Source organism: Cibotium barometz, chromosome 13 (assembly GCF_041138505.1).
Source record: "Cibotium barometz isolate CiBa-2024 chromosome 13, ASM4113850v1, whole genome shotgun sequence".
Lineage (NCBI taxonomy): Eukaryota > Viridiplantae > Streptophyta > Polypodiopsida > Cyatheales > Cibotiaceae > Cibotium > Cibotium barometz.
In genome coordinates this window covers 56062376-56084186 of record NC_141058.1, presented here as the reverse complement: position 1 = coordinate 56084186, position 21811 = coordinate 56062376, and positions in this window count along the sequence as shown.

The following is a 21811-nucleotide window of genomic DNA, read 5'->3' as shown; positions in this document are numbered from 1 at the left end:
AACTTCATCTCATCATCTCATCATATAACTCCGAGCGGCGATAATAATAATAGTATCATCAACATAGAGATTTACTAAGATGGGATTTTTTCTTCAAAATGATTTATTTGGATGTCATTATTTTTTTAATATGACCATGCATTTTTTTTTGAAGCGTAGTGTGCATCGATTGATAGGTAGGACTTCTTGTCATAGGAGCCTTTGGCTAGAAAACCTTGGGTTTGGTCCATGTGCTCTTCCTCTCTTAGGAAAATGGACAGAAGAGCCAATTGCATCTCTACTCTAATGGAGGCGATTTGACGGACATGGGCTCTGTTTCGAGATCTCTGCGTCTACTAACCAACCGCCAATCATTACGACGAAGGAAAACATATTACCTTTTACCCGTTCAAATTGAATCCTTTGACGCGTCTAAGTGTGTGTGAACTATACCAGAGGATTTTGACATTAAAAATTAAAAATATAAAAAAAATTGAAGGGGGGGCTGCATCTCACTCGTGATCTGTATGTCGTGTGTCATGTGCCTAGCTGCCCAAGCATTCTAAAAAATTTTAACCTTAAAAAACCCAATTTGTTTACAATAACTAGCTTACCAACTTTTATTTGCTCTATATTCTTGTTGCGTACCATCTTTCCATTTTGGATTCCCATGACTTCACCATACCCTCTTTAGTTGGTGTATATATTAATGATGCTGATCATAGATGCATGGTCGCTGTCATGCCCAATTTTCGGGTCCTTCGAGGCCATGCCTTAAGGAAGTAGCGAAACCGTCTTCACGATAGAGACGACGAAGCTAATGACAAAAGTGTTTCTTTGTTCGAGTCTTAGAACGAGCGTGCTCATTTCTGACACCAGCTCGAAAAATAAAAAATCATAGATGCATGATTGTAGCTAAGCGTAACTTGATTCAGTAGATCTCTCTTATTTTTTTTTTGGGGACCAATAATATATTTATATTAACTATTCAAAGTCAGTCATACATCACCTCCAAGAACACAACTATCAAACTCAGTCATACATCACCCCCACAAACACAACTATCTACTCCTTTTTGATCTCATTCAAGATTTTACAAAGAAATTCCCATCTTTCATCCTCACATAAGAAGCTAGACTGATCCCATGAAATCTGATATCCCAATAATAAACAAGCCTCCATCATGAGAAAACCTTAGTAATAAGCATTGGATTATTTTTACACACACACTCATTCACAATAAAAATCATAACATTAACATGTTCATAACCAAATTTATAGCTAGTTAGTTTGTTCTTTTTGGCAATCAAATGGTTGCTTTTTCAAGCGAGTAAACACTGTAAACAACCTAGAAATTGGATGGTTGCTTGTTTTGGAAAATCAGAATATGGTTGCTTTTTCAAGCAAGCTAGCTAGTCGATCGATTTCCTAACCACCTAATTGGCAACGAGCAAACCCACTCTTGGCCAATACTCTTGGCCAGTACTCTTGCTTAGCTACTAGCTAAGTTTTTTGCAATTAAATGTAGGGATGAAAACAAAAGATATAGCTAGCTTGTTTTTTTTCTACAATCAATTGGCTATTTTCTCGGCCATAAAACACTCCATCAAAAGCCAGCAAGAAGCAAACCATCTAACTAGCAAATTCTTTTAGCCAGCTACCTAGCTAGTTTTCTCAGCCGGCCTAGTCCTTCATGAGGTCTTGTTTTCTCCATGATTTCGCTACATATTTTGCCTAGAAATAGGTTCCAACAAGGACCCATGGCATATTTTTTATTATACAGTTATGAATGAAAATTTTGATGTCCCTCCATACTAGTCAAAACATTCAAAAATGTGGCAAGGCTTTTATATTACATGAGGTGTAGAGTGAAGAAACTTGGTGGTGGCAATGTTGACCTTGGTTATTGATTGGAACTTTACCTTGCATGATGATGGCCAATGTGCTATTAGTTATAAATGTCTAAAGGACATCGCAACAAAATTTAATACTATGCTGGTTATAATTATCATTGGGAAGGTTTACATAGTGGCTCAAAACACATTATTATCCTTCACTTTGCACGATAACCAAATCATTGTCTTAACTAATGATGGCCATCCTAATTTATTCCCATTAAATCAACACGGTGACTCTAGGTTAAATTTATGTCGACAGATACCATAGAAAAACACGCTAGATAAAATTGTCACCATGCTGGTTTGCATAGTGGTCATGGGCACACAATTAACTTTGCCACATTTGTATTAAATAACACTTGGTCAAGGTTTTCTATATGCCAAAATCAGCATATTTAGGATTTATGTTTAAAAACAAGATAGATTTAACTTAGCCCAAAACTTATTCAATATTTAAGAAAGTTATTTCAAATTGGTGGGAGAAGAAGAAGTTCATCTTTAAACAATTAAATATTTAATTGTAATTAAAGTGTGAAGAAGAAGTTCATCTTTAAACAATTAAATATTTAGTTGTAAAGTGTGAAGAAAATGATTGTCCAAAATTATAATTTTCTCTTTAATCCCTGACAAATAGGATTGAGTAATGCTTGGTAAAAATAATGTCTCGTAGACTGTCTAAAACTTGGCCATTATGATCAACAAATGTGCATGGGAATGCAAGGTTTTCTCTTGCAATTAATGATCTTTTAATTGATAGGCCCTATTTAGTCCAAGGATGGGAAAAGACCATTATGGACATTGGTTAGTCTAATCAAGACACATGGAATGACTTGTATGACATGGACACTGGGGTTAGAATTGCAGGATGGTTTGCAGTGCCATGGCACGAATATGATGCCAACTCTTATGCTCGCTTCAATGGATGACAAAATTCATTTGAGTCAAGAAAGTTTTGGACATTTAAGTTATGAAAATATTTAATTAATCATGAAAAAAGTATGTTTGTTGATCTTTGAAAAAAAGATAATAATGAATTTTGGTGTCTATAAGCCATGTACATGATGGGGAAGCAATCAAGGAAAGCATGTACATGATGGGGAAGCAATCAAGGAAAGCATGAAGTTATATAGCAAGAGGTGTACTTGACACGATCCATAGTAATATTTGGGGACCACCTCCAACATAATTTCATGGAGGTTTATCACTTTATATTACATTTATTGATGATTACTTGCCAAAGTGTAAGGTGTATTTCTTGAAGCACAAGTCAAAAGCTTTTGAGTGCTTTCTCAAGAGGGATGCGTACATCTTTCAAACAAAAACCTCCGAGCAGTGGTTCCCGAGCAAAACATTTAGTTACTATTTTGTAGAGTAATTTCTTCAAGAAATAAGTAAGTAGCTAGGGAAATTATCCACAACTATACACACATAGGCGATTATAAGGAAAATTATTACTTTAGCAAAGCATCTTACATCTGCTGAAGTAAAACCTTCTAAGGGGCTCAAAGGGTATTTTCACTAGGGAAAATACACACAAAGGGACCTCAAAGGGTTTTTTTTTTTGAGAAAATATCCCCCCCAATTACCTTCTCTAGGACCTCAAAGGGTATTTTTGGTGGGAATACCCACTAAAGGACCCCAAAGGGTATTTGGAGAAAATACCAACGAATTAAAATATTGGAGAATTTGGAAAATTCTTTGGGAATTTTCTTTTCAAACTACTTTTTGGTGTGTCTTAAGCATACAAACTCGAAATTTGTAGGAGAATGTACATTTAGAACCTACTCTTTAAGCCCTTTCCAATGATATGTCCCTTTCACATGAGGGGGGTTTGACAAAAGGTTAAAAAGATTCACCATGGTCCCTTTTTTACAATCTTACAAAATAGAGAATTTGGAATTTTTCCAAATTCTCTAATACGGTGTTATAAGGGTATTTTTGCTAGAGAAAATTCCCCTCCATTACCCTTTGAAGAAACCCAAAGACCCTTTGAAGAAACCCAAAGGAGTATTTTCGCTGGAGAAAATACCCCCCTCGTGGGTGTTTTTTTTTAAGAAAATCCATCCGAAGGGTACTTTCATTGGAAAACAACCCCCTCAAGACCACTTTTTAGTGTTCTGCATTGAGAAAAATGCTCTATAAATTTAACATATATATGCATCTTATGTATATTCCTGGAGAAAATATGCATCTTATGTTATGAGAGAAAATTTGCCCATTAGCTGTTCGGAGGTTTTCGCTCGGAAAATGTCCCTCCCCTCTCAAGACCTCAAGGCAAAGTTGGAAAGTAGATTAAGTTTTTAACAATCAAAATCACATTTGAGAATAATGGTGCATGTGTATATATCGTATGAAAAATGATACATGAAGCATGTCCCAATACTGAAGGGAAAGAAGGCCAAATGGATTTTTCAAGCGGAGGTACAAATTGGGTGATAGCCTTGACAAACACGTGAAAATGTTCAAGTAAATGAAGTGGAATTTGTGTATTGCTCTACACATGGATTTTACAAGCAACGTAGAAAAGATAATAGCTTGAAACCCCCCAAGTGGAATTTGTGTATTGCTCTACACATGGATTTTACAAGCAACGTAGAAAAGATAATAGCTTGAAACCCCCCAAGTTTAAAAATAGGAACCAATAGAGAAGAAGTAACTTGTTTAAGTCTTATGGATTAAATATAGCTTGAAACCCCCCAAGTTTAAAAATAGGAACCAATAGAGAAGAAGTAACTTGTTTAAGTCTTATGGATTAAATATAGAACTGGGAAGCATACTTCCATGTCTTTCTATGTATTGATGAGAAAGAACAAGTTAAGATGGTGACTTCTCACTTCTATAGAAAAGCCAAGATTTGGTGGTTGTTGCGAGTAATTCATGATTTTGAGTGGTGTTGGTGGGAAAAGTTAGCTTATAAAGTTGTGCAAAACTTTGTGGCTACTCAGGAGCAAAGGATCTTTAGATAGAGGTGCATCCGCTTCTACATAATGATTCTCTCTTTAACTATGCAAAGGAGTATTGGTACATTTCTTTCTTCATGCTGCACATCGAAGAGAAGGAAAGCATTGAGGGTTTTTTATGTGTTACTAGCTACACTATCCCTCTCCTACTGTAATAGACAATGATTACCATCACACATCATGGGGAACTTGCCAGCATCCAAGATCATATCTTTGAAGACTCCAAGCTATGCTAGTGGTACCTAGCTCGACTCCTTTACCTATAGATTTGTGGCATTGCCAGCCATTCTCATAATTACAACATTTAGAGTCCCGTGTTATGACACTTATTATGCTATCTCTCTTATGTAACAAAGAGATGTCAGATTAACTTCAAAATTTCTTGTATGTTGATCAATCATAGTACCACTAAAATATGTAATAAACCTGTTGAGTCATGATGTCTCGAACAACCACTAAAGTTGCTTCACTTTCATGGCATATGAAGCACTCTCTCCTTGAACTTTAGAGCTACAACTAATTTGACTTCGAGTTCTAAGTTGCTATGAGGTATGATTTGCTTCAAACATAATTTGTTAATTCCTTAGGAATGCTTATGACTTTCACAAGTAACTTATCCTCTTCATATCATATCTTACCTCAATAAGAGAATATTGGTAATTACCTTCAATCCCAAGTTGTTCTAGCTAGGTGATACTTCTTCATGTGTTTCCCCTTTAACTTCTTCATGTTTTTTCCCTTTAACTTGTGCCATGTTTAAGCAATTAGGCAAAGAAAAAATAAGCTTTATTTTATACTTTGATGTACCACAAATAACATCACGAGTCCTAAAAAGGTTTCAAAATTTGTGTCACTTATGAATGATGCGCTACCTTACAAGATGCCAAAGTAGAAAGAAGAAATGATCAAAATGCTACAAAGTTTTTCTAAGAAAGGAGAGTATAATCTTGTAGTACTAAGATTCATTATCCAAAAACAAGTTTGCTTTGATATCTAAGAAAATACAGGACAAAGAATAAATCACTTATCAAGTTGATATAATGGTCGATGGAAATAAATTTCAAAAGCAAATAAACTACTACATACTAGATAATGAGATATTGTATGTTACCTAGATTCCTTATAGAATCTTTAATTATCTCTTTATGTGCTCTTCACCAACATGATCCTTTGGAGATTCGCCTGCATTTGTCCATGTTGTAGGCTTGAGACATTTCCATGTGCACATGATATAAAGGCCTAAAGCCTTGTATATTTATAGTTGCTACATCTTAGTCCATTAAGTGGTGTGTGTGTGTGTGTGTGTGTGTGTGTGTGTGTGTGTGCGTTATTTAAATAGCGTGGACTTATCCCATTTGTTGTAATCTCCATGGGATCATGGATGTGGTGACATGTGGAAGATTTGGTAGTTCTTTTTGGATGAGCCTTGCATATTTATATTTGCTACATCTTAGTCCATTAAGTGTGTGTGTGTGTGTGTGTGTGTGTGCGTGTGTGTGTGTTATTTAAATAGCATGGACTTATCCCATTTGTTGTAATCCATGGGATCATGGATGTGATGACATGTGGAAGATTTGGCAATTCTTTTTAGATGAGCTTGTACCCTATCCATTCCCAAGGGCACATTGTTCTTTCATTCTTGGTTAAGATCCTATGTCATATTTGGGTATTTTGTTTTGTTATTATCTTACTTTGGTGTATCCTTTATTATCTCTTGTCTCAATTGCCTAACATTGAGTAGATGTAAAGGTAAACATTACTTTCTTGAGAGTAAGTTGAAAACCACATCATAGAGATGGAGAGAGCTAGGGAGAGGAGTTCCTCCTCACTGGGTGGAGAGTTTGATCTTCTTTTTCCCATTACATTGCAATGTTGAGTTTTTTTGAGTTCCCCATTGGATTGCGCTAAATATGGGTGCAAGTTTATATTAGGTTTTAGTTGTGAAAAGTGATGGTTCGTGTGTTACTATATTAGAAATCTTTCTTATCTTCTTTCACAATGGGTGTCAAATTTGGAAGTGGCTACATGAGGAGTTAAATGTTGTTGTGATTAACACTTGGAGGGTACATGATGATATACAACAATAGTATTAACATCAAGTAATGAACAATTATTTCTCAACATCAAATCCAAGCATTGGGGGTAAAAAGATATTTCCTAAGTGTTGGATATTTTGTACAACCATGTGATAGATTACTTGAATATGCAATCTCTTATTATGAGGGACCATTGAAATTATATGATCATGATTTAGAGAAAAGATAGAGATATTTACTAGCAATCTTCTTATATTTATTTCCTAATTGAAATCTTATTATTTTTTAAATATTTTGTACAACTACCTAATAGATTACTTGAATATGTAATGTCTTATTATGGGGGACCATTGAAATTATATGATCATGCCTAGAGAAAATATAGAGATATTTAGAGAAAAGAAAGAGATATTTATTACCAATTTTCTATGCAATTATACTTGAAAAGAAAATATGAATTGAAGTACGCATCATTAGAAAACGACATGGAAATCTTCCTCTACTCATCACAAGAAATTTTCATGTATCAAGATCCGTTACTCCTTTAACATTGTGTTTTCTAATAGAGAGTTTTTGCTATCTACTAGAAAAATCATGGTGACACTTTGTATCCAATTTTTACATCAATTTCTTTAAAGGAGTCATTTATAGAGTTCTTTTTAAGTAGTTTTACCTAGCTCCTAGATTTGTTGGCAAAGTCACACGGTGATTTAACCTAAAGGGAGAAATGTTAGAGTGGATACGAAGGTAGCAATACACACAGAGAGAGATGTAACAAGCCATGAGAGATAGAAGCACAACACTCAAAGTAGATTGATGAGAATGAGTGAAGTACAAGTAAAGTGACATGATAAGGTCACTTACACACACACACAAGAGTGTGTACATATATGCTCGAGGAAAAAACCTCCTAAAGAGGGAAAAAGTGCTCTGTCCATTATTAACATACATCCATACATCACTACCAATATAAATGGCTATAAATCTCCCTTGTATTGATGATGTGAACATATACAAGGATCATGTAGCTAATCAATCCCCAAATGGCAATAAGCCCAAATCTTTGCAAATTCTTGTGAGAGCCTTCGTGAACATATTTGCCACATTGTCATGTATAGAGATATAAGCCATGCTAATCTCTCCTACAATGAGCCTCTCTCTAACGTAATGATAATGCACCTCAATGTGCTTTGTGCGAGCATGAAACACTCGGTTTATTGCAAACAACTAATGTAGTGAAGATGGAGGTGGGGGACTACTTTTCAATACCAAGATTTGCCAAAAGGTGCTTGATCTATACACACTCCATTGTCGTTGTAAAAGCTGCTATGTACTCAGCTTCACATTTCGAAGTGGCCACCATTGGCTACTTCTTATGCGGAGCCATGATATACATAAGTCCTAACATCCAGCCTAATCGAAGTCATTGAAATCATCACCTCCCTTAGCATAGAATAGCCCAAGGGATTGAGTGCCCTTGGAATACTAGCTTAGCAATCTGCCAATACTTATTTCTGGGATTGTGCATAAACCTGCTCAATTGGGAGACCCTAAACTGAATGTTTGGCCTCATATTGCATATAGATAGATGAGGCACCCAATAACCTAGTGATAAAGTGATACATCAAATGGTTCACCTACATCCTGGAGACTCAACCTAGCGCCTATTTCTATAGTGTAGTAACATGCTTATAGTCTTCAGACCAAACCGTGTAAGCAACCTCTATATATACTTCGACTATAACATCACAATACCATCATCATGCAGAATAAACTAAATGCCCAAATAATATGCAATGAGTCTAAATCTATCATCTAAGGTGATGTAGTCTAAGAACGAAATGAGACATTTTTACTCATAAATAAAGATAGAAGAGAAAATTCCAACCAACGCCAATACCAATGATTAGTTAAAAATAAAATAAAAAAGGATGGCCTGGGAGAAGTTGCCAGTGCCCAAAAAGAAAGGGGGTATTGGTATCATACATTTACCCACTCACTGTGCTGCTAGAAGGACTTTGATGCTTCCTGGGGTGCTATCCCAAGCTTCTACTTGGACCTTGATGATAAGGGAATTGGTGGAAATGGCTGAGGTATTGGCCAAGGGCAAATGGGGGAACTTAAACTGGATAGACAAGTTGTTTTCATATGCTCCTTTGAAAATCACATGCTCAGATTTTTTGCAAAATGCTCTGCAACTGCTAGAAAGATAATCTGGGCTTCATGGTTTGGGATGGTGGGGGGAGGGTACTGGGAATTCCATGCTATCCTTGGGGTTAAGGTGGACTCACAAGTTTAATCCTCCTTTAGCTGCACTTGATAATGAAGTGGCAAAGACTCTTAATAACAAAGGCATTAGATATCTGGCTGACTGCTGGGACAGAGATGTGGCTAGGTGGAAAGAGGTAAACCTCTTATCTGTGGAGTTTTAGTTAATCAGGAAAGAGAGAGACTTGATGATTCATGTGCTGGAGTTGCTGCATAGTGAATTATGCATACTCCACAGCCACTAATATTTCAGTTTGGATCAAGGACTTGTGTTGGATTAATGGTGTCAAATTAAAGAAAGGCAGGGAGGCACCGGCAAACGGTCTCTGATTGAGGAGCTTTCTTCGCGGGAGTAAAGCTACAGGGCAACTATAGAGTCCTTCGGACTGAAATTTTCGGGCCGAAAACGCGTTTCGGGCGCGTCTGGACCTCCGTTTTTCAGAAAACAGGCAATTTCGAGCACTCCGGGTAAGTCATCGATTCTCTGCAGAACTCTGTTTTAAGTACTGCAGGAAGACAAATTGACTGTGCAGACACTGTGGGTGCTGCAAAGAGGTCTACAGTTGCCATTGGGTGTATGTATGCACATTGAAGTCACTGGTTGTGACATTTGAGAGTACAACAGTACCGCTGTGCAAAAAATACAGTTTGTGCAGGAAAAACCAGAGTGCAGTTTCTGGTAAAATTGTGTGTTTGGCAAGATGTCTAATGATGGCATAACACAGATTGTGGCTGAGAAGCTGGATAAGAATAACTTCCATGCTTGGAGGTTCAAGTTAACGAATTTCCTGATGGGAAAAGGCTATTGGGACTACATAGAAGGTGAGCATGAAGAGGCACCAGAGATACCGGATATAAATCCGACTGCTGCAGATGTGAAAGAGTTTAAAGACTGGAACCAAGGAGCCAGGAAGGTTATGTATTGGCTATCCATTAGTATACAGGACACCATGATTGGGCACATTCAGGATGCCAAGTCCCCCAAGGAGGCGTGGGACACCTTGGTAAAGCTTTATGAAACAAATACCAAGGCACGTAAGATACAGTTGAAGAATGAACTTCATACTGTGGAGAAAAAGAGCATGTCTGTGAATGACTATGCGTTGAAGATAAAGGGTATTGTGGAATCCCTTGCATCTATTGGTGTGTCAGTAGATGATGATGACAAGGTGGAAGTCTGTCTACGTGGTCTCGGGCCACAATACAAGGCGTTTAAGACGTCTATTCAGACTCAGGAAAACATTCCCAACTTTACAGATTTGGTGTCTATGCTGATTATCGAAGAGAAGAACTTGGGTGAAGACCAACAGTCTTCACAAAGTAAAAACAGTTCAGAGCAACAGGCTTTCTACACGAGTTCAGGAAGAGGACGAGGTAGAGGAGGCCGTGGACGCGGTCAAGGAGGTGGCCGAACAGGTAATCAGAATTATGGCGAGCAGCAGCAGCAACAACAACAGTCCCAGAATCAACAACAACAACAACACGCAGGTGGAAGAGGCAAATTCAGAGGCAGGGGGAGTCAAAGAGGCCGTGGAAATTGGCAAAGGCAATACAATGATGCACGTGAATGCTATTATTGTGGTAAGACTGGACATGTGCAGGCAGAATGTTATAAGAAGCAGGCTGACATGCAAAATGGGAAAGTGCAGCAAAACAACTATGCATCCTCAAGCAGAAATAATGTGGATAATGAAAGGTTGTTTGTGATGCAGCATGTCGTGAATGCCATGTCTGAAAATTTTGATGCAGCACAAAAAGATAATGTATGGTATGTGGATTCAGGCGCTTCGAACCACATGACGAGTCATGGGGAGTGGTTCAAGGAGATGAAAAACCCGGAAAGACCAGGTTTTGTGGAAACAGGGGATGACACTGCTCATCCAATTGCCCATGTTGGAGATGTGCCATTGTCTATGCAGGATGGCAAAGTGAAGTACCTTGCAGATGTACTTCATGTACCGAACATAACAAAGAATTTGGTTTCAGTTGGCCAGATGATTGAGCAGGGTTTGCAGGTTCGGTTTAACCCTGATGGGTGTTATGTTGAAGATTTTAAAGACAAGTGCAGGTTGGTTGCAAAAGGCAACAGAGTGGGCAGAATGTTTACGTTGAATGTAGACATGCCTGAAATGAGTGCTGCGATGTTTGCAAATGGTTCAGGAGTTGTTGCAGACACAGACATATGGCATAAAAGAATTGGACATGTAAATGTTCAGAGATTGAAGTCTATGCAGACAAAAGGAATCGTGACAGGGCTGCCAAAATTTAAGGTGGAAGGTATGCAGAAAATATGTGAAGCATGCCAATTTGGGAAGCAAACAAAGCATGTGTTTCCACGTAACAGATATGTGAGCAGAAATGCACTAGATGTTGTGCATTCAGATGTATGGGGTCCTACGAAGACTGTGTCTATGGGAGGCTGCAGGTACTATGTCACTTTCATTGATGACCACACAAGAAAAGTGTGGGTATATTTCATGAAGGAGAAGAGTGAGGTGTTCACTCACTTTCAGAATTTCAGAGTTTTGGTTGAAAAGCAAACAGGGAAATATGTCAAGTGCCTAAGGTCAGATGGAGGGGGAGAGTACTTCTCCAATGAGTTCTCTGAATTCTTGAAGAAGAATGGTATTCGGAGACAGTTCACATGCAGATATACTCCGCAGCAAAATGGAGTTGCTGAGCGGAAAAACAGGCACATTGCTGAGATTGCGCGAGCATTGATGGAAGAGAAGAATATGCCGCATTGCTATTGGGCTGAGGCTGTTTCTACAGCAGTATACATCATGAACAGGACTCCAACTGCAGCCATACATGATGTAACTCCAGAGGAGAGGTTTACTGGCAGAAAACCAGATTTGTCTCATCTGAAAGTCTTTGGATGCATTGCATATGTGCATGTACCAGATGAGCTGAGAACTAAGCTGGATCCGAAAGCTGAAAAATGTGTGTTTATTGGATATTCCCTTGAGCAAAAGGGATACAGGTGTTATAACCCTGTTACACGTGAGTTGAGGGTAAGCAGGGATGTTGTCTTTGATGAGATGAGCAGCTGGTATGCGCTGAAAAAGAAGCTATTGGGGCTGATGTGAGTGGAAGTGTGGTTGCACAGAATGCAGGTCAGCAATCACAGTCTTTGAGTGGACCAGGAGAGTCCTCATCTAGTGGGTCTGTTGATAGACCATGGAGTGGCAGGTTGCGTCATAATACCAGTCCTGCAAATGTGATTACTACATCACGTAAAGGAAAAGAGAAAGTGATTGAGCCCCTTGGTATGCTTGACATTTATGCAGGGCATTCTCATGTTGATGGAGAGTCTAGTGGCTCAGATACGAGCCTTGATGAGGAGCTTGGGATCCCAGCTATGAGAACACCTGGTGTAAAGAAGGCTATGGAAGCCATGAATGAAAAGCTGCGAAGATCAGGGAGAGTGAAGAACCCTGTGCAGAGATTTACCTATGATGGTTATGTGGCACATCACTATGCATATATGGCAAAGGTTGTGCAGGTTGTTGAGCCCACATGCATTGATGAGGCTATTGGAAATGTGTGTTGGGAGAAAGCTATGGATGAGGAGATGGATGCACTATATGGAAATGAAACTTGGGATTTAGTGCAATTGCCAGAAGGCAAGAAAGCCATTGGATGTAAGTGGGTGTACAAAGTTAAACATAACAGTGATGGAAGCATAAACAGGTACAAGGCTAGATTGGTAGCCAAAGGATATGCGCAGACATATGGGATTGATTATGAGGAAACTTTCAGCCCAGTTGCCAAGATGGCAACGGTGAGAGTTGTGATAGCAGTGGCTGCGTCAAAGCAATGGTCTTTACATCAGATGGATGTAAAGAATGCATTCTTGCATGGGGATTTGCAAGAAGAGGTGTATATGTTGCAGCCACCTGGTTATGAGGATGTGGGTCACCCCGAGCATGTTTGCAGGTTGAAGAAAGCCTTGTATGGCTTAAAGCAAGCACCAAGAGCATGGTCTGACAAGATCTCTGAATATCTTGTCACTATTGGCTTTCATGTAGCCAATGCAGATTTCTCATTGTATGTGAGACATGGTGATAGAGGGGTTGTGCTTGTTGTCATCTATGTAGATGACTTGATCATTACGGGGGACCATGATGCAGAGATCTTTGATGTAAAGATCTTGCTTAGACAGAAGTTTGAGATGAAGGATCTGGGGGAGCTCAGATATTTCTTAGGCATTGAGGTGATTAGGTCACCACATGGTATTGGATTACTGCAGAGACAGTATGGCTTGGACATGTTGTCCAAGTATGGTATGACAGGCTGTAAGCCTATTTCTGTGCCATTGGATCAGAATGGCAAGTTGAGTGCAGATTCAGGAGAGATCTTGGAGGATCCTACTATGTACAGGAGCATAGTAGGAAGTTTGATCTACATGACGATCACCAGACCAGATTTGAGCTATGCTGTTGGGTTGGTGAGTCAGTTTATGCAAGTTCCACGGAAACCGCATTTGGATGCAGTGAGACGCATACTGAGGTATGTGAAGTCTACTTTGCATTGTGGACTATTCTATGAGACTGGGATAGAGATATGTGTACATGGGTACACAGATGCTGATTGGGCTGGTAGTATCTCAGATAGAAGATCTACCAGTGGATTCATGTTTTCTTTGGGGAGTGCTGCTGTGACTTGGAGCAGCAAGAAGCAGCCTACGGTTGCTCTATCGAGTACGGAGGCCGAGTACAGAGGAGCTGCTATGGCAGCATGTGAGGTAGCTTGGTTGAGAAAGCTACTTGCAGATTTGGGTCTATCAGTGGATAGACAAGTTGTCATTTTCTGTGACAACATTAGCAGTATACAGTTGGCCAGGAACCCAGTCTTTCATGCTCGTACGAAGCACATAGAGGTCCACTACCACTTCGTCAGAGAGAAGGTCTTGGCAGGAGACCTTGACCTTGTCTATGTCAGCACAGAGGATCAGGTAGCTGACATCTTCACCAAAGCATTGGGTACAGAGAAGCTCCGCAGATTCAGGGCTTCACTTGGTGTACATGAGATGGAGTTTAGCTCGAGGGGGAGTGTTGAGATATCGAGCTCTAGTGAGGCGGTGGACACTGATGACCCGCCTGGGGGATAGGCCCCGCACTTACACCACTGGCATGGTTGGTGAGATCTTGGGTGATATGCGGCCAGTGGGATGACAGGCTGTGTGACAGCCATTCTAGAGACTGGCATAGTTATAGCGCCAGCTCATTTAGTCGGGTTCACACTATAGAGAACCCGTGTATGTATTTGGTTGAGTACCTTCCATATTATTGTGTACTCTTATTCTTGTATATGGTGTGTTGAGTGTTGAGTAGAGAAGAAGAAGATTTTCAGCCTCTCACCTTGTGTGTTCTCTATTAGGGTTTTGTGAGTGTGTGTGTGTGCTTGCAAGAGCTCAAGCTCTCTTCCCCCCTGCATCTTTTCACTTAACACCCTTCTGCCCTTCTTTCCTTTTGGCGGCACAATATGCATTTAGAACTTGATAGCTTTGACCAGATTAAAGTAGACAAATGTCTACATACTTATCAAGAAGTTTGTGTCAGTGGCCTCTCTTTGAAATTTATTCATATTTGATGCCTCCCACCACTACTACATTTGATTGCTCACATAAGTTGGTCCCAATGATCTTTAAAATCTTCCTCAACCTTGTGTTTCATTTTCATACACTATAGCACTAAGGCAATAAGGACTGCAAAATTGTCCTCCCTTTTCATCCTCAAATGAAAGATCTAACACATCTTTCATTGCATTACCATTCATAGAGAAAATATGACATAGCTTCCACTACTTCACTTTTTTGATATGACATAACTTCCAATCTGCTTCACTTTTCTTCACTTTTTTTATTTGCTCCTCGCACATGTCATGATCACATGTGATACCCTTATTTGCAAAAACATGAAAGTTGTCATTTTATGAAGATTAGGTAGTTGTTTAAGAAGCCTCATAAGCAAAGTTCAAGTATTGTGAGAATGACATCACTATTTCATTTGTTTCCCCTTTCTACCTCATTGTTGTATATGTTTCCCCTTTCCACCTCATTGTTATGGCTTACGCTAACCCTCCTTGAAACACATCCAAAAAGAGATTATCTGGTGAACTGCAATTGTCTCATGATGAGGATCTTTCCAATGGCCGAGCTCGTAACCCTTGAGGTCTCCAAGCTCTACAACTCCTTGAAAAAAGCAATTCCACCGCGTCTCCTGCAAGCGTTGTCACACCGCTTTGCACTATGGGTCCTCGTTCCTCCTCTCACCTCACTTCAATCACACACACTCACTAGCATGCATTAGGGAGAGATTAGCAAGAGGATTATCAAGAGCAAGACTCAATTGCACAATGGGAGAGTTTATTGTATTATGAGAGAAATTCACTTATATACATGGCCACTATAAGTGTTCACACTCACTTAAACTATGGCCGGCTGGGCACTTTAGGCTCATAAGAGGCCTAATGCTATTACAATGACTACTCTCATAATATATCCATGAAGTACATCACTTAGGACTTCATCCTATCTTGCTACCACACGCTCTTGAAGCGGGAATCGCCATAAACACTCCATCACACCATTATGGGCGCTCATCCAAGTTGTAGTTTTGGACACTATTGATTTTCATATCTTGAATGTATGACCCTTTGGTGTATCTATCGTGACTCCTTGATGTAAGATAATGGCGGTAGCTCTTGTTAATCCTAGAATTGGATTAACATTCCCCCCTTCTTGATGGTGATCACGTCCTTGTGATCGCGTTGAAGACCTTTGTGTGGGGAGAATGAACAAGCTTTGGTGATGGCTTTGATGTTGAATGCGAATGATTGCATTTTTACATTTGCGTGAGCCCTTTTTTTTGGCTCAATTTGTTTTTGGCAATCATCAGTAAGGTTACATGTGATTTTTGTTAGTGGAGACACTAAGAGATGTTAATAATGGGAGAGAAGAGAGAGAAGGATCCAGAGGAACATAGACTTAATCATCAGAATGAGATGGTGATTCTTAGTTCCTCATTTGATTCATTAAAACGACATTCATCATTTGAAGTAATTGGCTTGTGATGATGACCCTTTGTGTGGCAGGATTCTTGTCAAATGTTGTTGAGTAGGACCTGATCCTGTCTTCTTCTGTCCATGTGATTTTTATGTTTGTATGCATATTTAAGTGCTCTTATGAAGTAGTTTTACATGAAGTGCAAGAATTGAGTCATATAGACTCTTATTGAACTACTTTGTGTTGAAGTAGCCACTTGTTTGGTGAGGATTGAAAGAATTACACCGACTTGCGAGGCTAATATAGAGATCTTCACTAGGGATTGAAAATCATTGAGTTGTGAAGATTGTGATGTCGTTTTTGGAGAGGTTTGTAATTTGAAGGAAAATTCCAGGCGATGGGTTATACCATTGACTAGGCTTTCGCCCACCATCCCCCCCATCCAGGGATGTACCTGGAAGTTGTCGATGGTGAGGCTTTGGTGCAAATGTTCTCCAGGTGCATGAGTATGGATACGTACTCATGGAGCAGCTGCTACATTAATTAAGCCAAAAGAATAGTAAGCAATAAGCTTAACAATTATATAGTGGCTATTGCGTGATATGGCTTAATCCGTGTGATGAGGCTTAAATTGTGACAGTGCTGGTTCTTAAGCCGTGAGACTGTATTTCTTGAGAAACCTGAACTCGTGAGATTGCAGGATTTTTGGCCATGAGGGGTTATTTTGTGAGATGGCCTAATTCGGTGAAGTTGCAGGTTTTAACCCCGAGGGTGTTTTTATTTTATTTTATGGGTCATCTAGGTCATGATTTACAAGCAATAATTTCTTGTGCGCTCATTTCTCACTTCCAAAGGGGTGACAAGAGCATTGTTATTTTGTTCTTGATGTGCTCCTGAGTCTCCATATTGATTCTTGAATTTGTTGTGCTGAAATGATGTCGAGGCAGTAGGGAAGATTGCTGATTGTTTGCTTGAATATACAAGCTCTTGTGTTTGTGTTGAATGCACGAGAGTGGTTGAGTGATTTGCTTGCTGTTGCTGCTTGGGCCTCCATTCTTGTCGAACTTTAGGTGAAGTTGTTGGGGTTGAAGTCGGTGGTGAGGTTTTCTTCACATTGTTCGATTTTGGCAACCATATGATGGAATTACCGTCATAGTATCCTTGTTGTTGAAGTACATGCACATGCACCCATCTTTGACGAGCACTGTGATTTGGTGGCCAATGTGCTTGGTGTTGAGGCTTTTTTCTTTGTGCAAACTTAGGAGACTTCGTGATATGCTTGGGACACCCAAGCTTTGGTATTTCTTTGGTAGTACCCTTGTGCTTTGCAGTAGTGTTTTTGGTACCCACACTTGTTGCATTGGTGGAGTTCTTTGAGGAACTTGCATAAGCTTCTGTGGATGGTGTTGTGGGAGTACTTTTCTTTTTCCTTGGCCTCTGAGTGCTGCGTTGGAAGAGGTTTTGACTGTCAAGGCACCCAAATTTGATTGGCATCTTCATAGTAGCCTTAAGCTACAAAGTAGCTGCTTCTCCACGCACATTTTGATACTATTAAGATATCATGATTGTGGTAGTCTTGGTGGAGCTTTCGTTAGGGTTGATGTGGAAGGTTTAGGGCCCTCCTTGACTTTGGCTGGTGTTGAGGCTGCAGGTTTGAGACTCATGGGCATTGTTGATGATGATGAGGTTAGAGTCTCTTATGGAGTGGTTGTCGAGGCCTTTGAGCATGTGGTTGTCTCCTTTAATGAGGTTTGTCGATGAAGATGCATAGGATCCTGGGCCTTTCCTTTGAGTTCCCTGTTAGAGATATATGGTTGGGATCTGGGAGCTTCTTCAGGAATAGCTACTGATTGCGAGGTTTTGGCATCGAACTTCGTAGGTGAGGATGGGGTTGAAGGAGTAGAAGCTTTGTTGGAGTTGTTTGTTGACATAGATGGTGGGTCATTTTGTAGAGGGGCTTTTGTGGAAGAGACTTGTATCCTTTTGCGTTCAACATCATAGATATCCATTAAGGTTGTATCCTCTTCCTTGCAATATGGTTTTGCCAACTTTTTATCGTTGACTATCATGATGACTCTATCGCTAGCAAAGCACAATGGTGCATGGGCAGTAACAGTCCATTTATGCCGCAAGATTAAATCTTCTTCCAACACATAACTACAAAAAACTTGCAAGTAAGGGGGTTAGTTTCAATCTACATTGTATGTTCAAAGTACCCCAAACATGGCATGCTCAAGTCTTGTGTAAAGGTAATCCTTTTAGGATGTGCCGTGAGTGTTGGTTGACCTAACAAATCCCATAGCTCGAGAGTCATGAGATTGTGCTCGTGTTGAAAGCTGTGCCTGAGCTGTGGTGATTTTATTTGAAATTTCCACCAAAATCCTAGAGATCTTTTCAGTAAGATATGTTGGAAGTTCCAACTCCTGCAAGGTTTCTTCCTCTCGTAATAGCAATTGTACATTGCGTGCAGGAGTATTCAAGGTGACTGTTTGCATGGATTCATCTAGTGAATACAACGATTCACTTATCCAAGGTCCACCAAAGATGGCATCATACTCAAGGGAGTCTAGGGTAACATGAAATGTAAATTTCATATCGCCATCGATTGTTTGAGTAGTGTATCTAAAGTAACCTAGAACTTCAATGTTTTGTTCATTGGTTCCTTTTGCAAGACTGTTGCTTATAGGGATGAGTTTAGGTTGTCCCAAAAATGATACCCAAGTGTCTATTGTCATGATGTTATGACTTGCTTGAGGGCTAACCAATGCACGTTTGCGCTTAACATCATTGCATGTAGGGAAAATCCAACCATACCATGATAGAATCTTCCAAAGGAACCATGGGTGTTTTTTGGTTATTGTTTCAGCTTTAGATCTTGTGTCTGTTTCATATTCCCATTCACTTTTATCCTTTGTTTGGGTCTAAGCTTTTTCAAGAGTACCCAATGCATACACTGGCACACTTGGCCCTCTGACAATTCTTAATGAGGACTGTTTAGAGTTACTGCACTCCACCGATCACCTTGCCTGGAAAAGCCACGTATAAAGGCAGGTTTCAAGATTTTGAAGTTAGCCTTGATCATCGGCATCAATGTGATGAAGCTTTTCCCTCTAAGCATAAGTTCAACGCATGTACCTTAGTTGGGCAGTTGGGATTTCCAAAGGCTTCACATCTTTGTTCAAACATTTGAATGAATTGAACATGGTCTGTTGTTCCGTCATATTTTCCCATAATTTTAGAAATTTGAATGGCCGTATTTCTATATGAATCACTGAGGCCGTATGTGAGTGCTCTTGTTGGAAGAGACTCAGTGAGTCCTTGGGCCACCCCCCTTCCTAGACTAGTCAGTATGTCCAAGGTGTGGGCATCCAGGAAAGGGTTGGTACTTATAGGACTTGCGGGAATGTTAGGCAAGGGACCAAAGCCCGGTGGGATCGAAGTCATAGGGGGTGTAAAACCCGATGACACGCTTATTATAGGCATGGCCAATGGCGTTGGGAGGTGAATTTATGGCATAGATCTCAATGGCTCGAAGATGTCAGCCATTGGGTTCAGTCCTTGTGTGATCCTTGGTAATCCCTCTATCATGGCCATGTCAAAGTGCCTAAATGCTTCTTAATTAGCAATTTCAGTTTTTTTTTTGCTTTTTATACTTTTCCATAGCCCGTTTCAGCCTCAAGAGGCTTGGCGTACTCTTCGTTGGATCAAACGGGTGTTCGTTTGCCCTAATTAGCTTAGGCGCTATATGCACGTGAACAACCTATTTTTTCGAAAAAAGCGTATGCTAGGAACTTCCCAGATGGAAGAGGAGGTTCTAAAACCTATTTTCCATCAGTCTCAAGACGAAAAAGAATTTTGAGAATTTTTTCCTGGTATCACAGCACTTTTTTGAGGGTGTTCCAAAAGGAATTTTGAAAAACTCTGTATGATGGAATTGTAGTATTTTTGGAGTACTACAACTTTGTGTCCTTGAGTCATTCGTGATTTTGTCGTGTAGACCCTCAAAAAGTAGCCCGAGTATGGCTCGTCGTCATTTTTACGCTGATTTTTATGATTTTTCGTGGTTTTTGGGCTGTTTTTTGCCTCGATTTCTGGGTCAAATTTTGAGGCTGCTGGTCGGAGGCCAAAATGGTCGATTTTGACTTCAGACAACCAAGTCCAAAGTCGAAGAGCTCGATGTCAGCTTTTCGATGAGTTCTAGAGTGCCTTCATCGGATATACGGGCCTCCCAGAGTTTTTTTAAAGCTTTTTTTTTTTGGGTCAACGGACCCTTTTCACATCAACGGACTTCATGAGTTTATATATATATATATATATATATATATATTGCATGAACTCTAATTCCTTAAAAGTGTAGAAAATGGTTCACGCCGTGAATCGGACTCCACGGAATATTAAATTTGATTTTTCTTTTCCGCATGAACTCTAGTTCCGTGAAAGTGCAGAAAATGGTTCACGTTGTGAACTGGACTCCACGAAATATTAAATTCATTTTTTTTTGTGCATGAACTCTAGTTCCATGAAAGTGTAGAAAATGGTTCACGCCGTGAATTGGACTCCACGGCATATTTTTTTTTTTCACGCGTGAACTCTAGTTTTGTGAAAGTGTAGAAAATAGTTCATGCCGTGAACCGGACTCCACAGAATATTCAATTCGATTTTTTTTCCACGCGTGAACTCTAGTTTCGTGAAAGTGCAGAAAATGGTTCATGCCGTGAACCGGACTCCATGGAATATATATATACATATATTTCACGTCTGAACTTTCATAGTCGGATTTCCGTTTCGGCTGAAATTTTTTCGTTCACGGTTGGATTTTTTTTGGGAGTCTAGTGGAAAATACGAATTTACCCTTTTTGGAGGGGAATATTTTTGAATTTAAGATGAAAGGGGTATGGGCAAAAAAGTAAGTGGGAATCAAAAAAGTCAAGTGGGAATAAAAAAAGTCAACCTTTTAATGACACCCCTTACACCCTTCATAAATAACCCCCAAAATGGACAATTTTGATAACTCATGAGCATCTACTCATTGAATGCTCATTAGCTTTAATGAGTTATGTAAAAAAGTGATTAAGGATTAATCTAAGATTAATTCTTTCTCTAATCTTTTTCTCTTTTATACTAATCAAGGACTCTAATTAACCATTAATCCCTCCTAATTAATTCACACATTTGAGCACATCATTGGATAGAGCAAGGGAATGCTAATCTTTATGCATCAACAATTGTGTAAATTAATTTAAATTAGGAGATTAATTAGACTCTTAATTATAGTCTCCTCTTTTAAGGCAAATTTAAGCAAAGAGAGTTAAATTTCTTCAATTGATGAAAAACTTGATGTGATTAGGTGTTTTGATTCATCTAGATGCTCTCAAAACACCAAAAAAATCCTAATTTTGACTACTCATATGATCAATTTAGACCCCAATTAACACATTTTCTAATTTTTTGGTTTCTTGAACAAGATTAATCACCCTTAATGACAAAAACCAGTCCATTAAGAGAAATTAGTCAAATTCAATGGTTTTTTGATAGTTTTAAGATTTTTTTTGAAAGATTAAGCTACTCCTAATGCTTGCTAACACTCTGATTTAAAAAAATTTAACAAAAAATATAATTAAACTAGAATTAATGATCTTTGATCTATGTTTAAACTAAAAA